Source organism: Cupressus sempervirens, chromosome 4, assembly GCF_028749045.1.
Source record: "Cupressus sempervirens isolate cs-2001-9-10 chromosome 4, ASM2874904v1, whole genome shotgun sequence".
Lineage (NCBI taxonomy): Eukaryota > Viridiplantae > Streptophyta > Pinopsida > Cupressales > Cupressaceae > Cupressus > Cupressus sempervirens.
Window position 1 is genome coordinate 578,268,672 of NC_143121.1, and position 1,915 is coordinate 578,270,586.

General features: G+C 31.9%; 1 pseudogene; it reads left to right on the forward strand.

Annotated features, from left to right (window-relative positions):
* The first annotated feature begins 637 nt into the window (after positions 1–637).
* On the forward strand, positions 638–1,018 carry LOC149562521 (SKP1-like protein 10 pseudogene; annotated as a pseudogene).
* Positions 1,019–1,915: the final 897 nt, after the last annotated feature.

Below are 1,915 nucleotides of genomic sequence, written 5' to 3' on the forward strand. Positions count from 1 at the left end.
GTGATAGATGATGGTGAGGGTTGTTTTATCTCTGTGTGGGGCGGTGCTTTGGTTTTCTCGGGACCTTAGGTCCTTGCTTTCTTTGTAATAGTGCTTTCTGATCTTTAATAAAGTTTTTACCCCCTTTTTTCAAAAAAAAAATGATGCTGACATAATCCATTCATTGAAGTTAAAATGAATAAACTATTAAACTATTAAATGATGCAATAGAGCGTAAACACATAATCCATTCATTGAATTTGAAGTCTTAATTAAAGACAAATTTGGAATTACTTAGAGAAATTTAGAATTACTTTTGATCAATTCTACCAATAAAATTAAGAGGAAGGTCGCACCTATTAAAATAGTCAAAGGGGATGATATAAATTAGGATCCGGATGCTTCAAACATAGATCAATATATAATTTAGATTTTCTCTGGATATTATATTTCAACTCCCATTTTTTTTTTACCATTCGATTGACTTCTTGTTCGCAGGGCATATTATTTTAGAAGTTGTGTTTAGTTTTGTGGAGAACAAGATGGCGGCAAATACACTGACAATCAGGCTATTCAGAAATGAGGAAGTGTACAAAGATTGCGAAGTGGAGAAAATGGCTGCAATGTAATCTGCGGTGCTCAAGGATTTTATGGAGACATGGAGGCTCTAATTAGATTTCCCATTTCTTACGATAACATCAAATCTGGCAAAATTCTGGAGATGTTATTTGACTACTGTAAATTCCATGCTCATGCAAAATCCAACAATATATCAGATGATAATGTGAAGATATGGGATGCACAATTCGTTGACAATGCTCTTGCTGCGGATAAAAATCAAGCGTCCTTTTGTCACATTATTTCGGCTGCGAATTTTCTTTATATCAGAGATCTATTTCATTTATTATGTGTCACAGCTGCAAATTTTGTCAAAGATAACAGTGTGGAAGAAATGCGGCGGATATTTGAGATTGAGAATGATTTCAGTGAGGAGGAAGAGGAGGCAATCATGCGAGAGACGGCGTGGGCATACACGTAATTGAATTAATAGTAAACATGGTATATTGCCATCTCAATTGCTGATATATAAACATTTTTTTTGTATTACTATATAGATATAAATGATATGGATTCAATGCAATAAAGTTTTTTATTGTAGATATCTCTTTTCTTTTCCCTTTTGTCGTAATGTTCTTAGCATTTCTTTTTTCTAAATACAACTGATCTCTTTGAGAACTAATCGAACCATTTTGTGTTTTTGGAGGCAATAGAATTAGGTTCTCATATAAAAAATTATGATTTATTTTAGTACCACTTTTGAGGATGACCTTGTTGGAATTAATCCCAATTACCAAACTTAATGCCTTCATTTTTCTTCCCGTGAAATGACATTTCTACCCATGCTTGCCAGCTATCTTCCAGCCTAGGCAATATTTAATAGTTAATGTTTAAAATCAAATCTTTTACAAAATCTTTCCTAGACATTGCTGTTAAATCATCATTTATTTTTAATTACTGTTTTTGGCTGAACTCTCCTGTAGCTTTTAGAAAAAGCTGAGTTTTGTGTTATAGACATAGAAAACAAAATGAAAAAAAAATAGAGCATAGAGAACAAAAACAAGAATACTGGTGTTTGAATTTTCTGAGGAACAAATTAGGGTCCAAGCTCTGTCTAAAATTTGGGTGTTTAATTTTTGGTGAATGAATCAAGAACAACAATTCTATCATTTTTTGAATTTTTTTAAAAATGTATGAATGAGCTTTTCAAATTTGTTTCATTTTATTTTATCTTTGTTTGTCTCCGCCTCTTGATTCTACATTTGGTATCAGAACAAAAGGTTAATTTCAAAGACAAATTAAAGAGTTAAAGATTAGTGGGTTGAAGATTTCAAAAGCTTTTGAAGGATATCAAGTTTAATTTTCAAAATTTACAGGC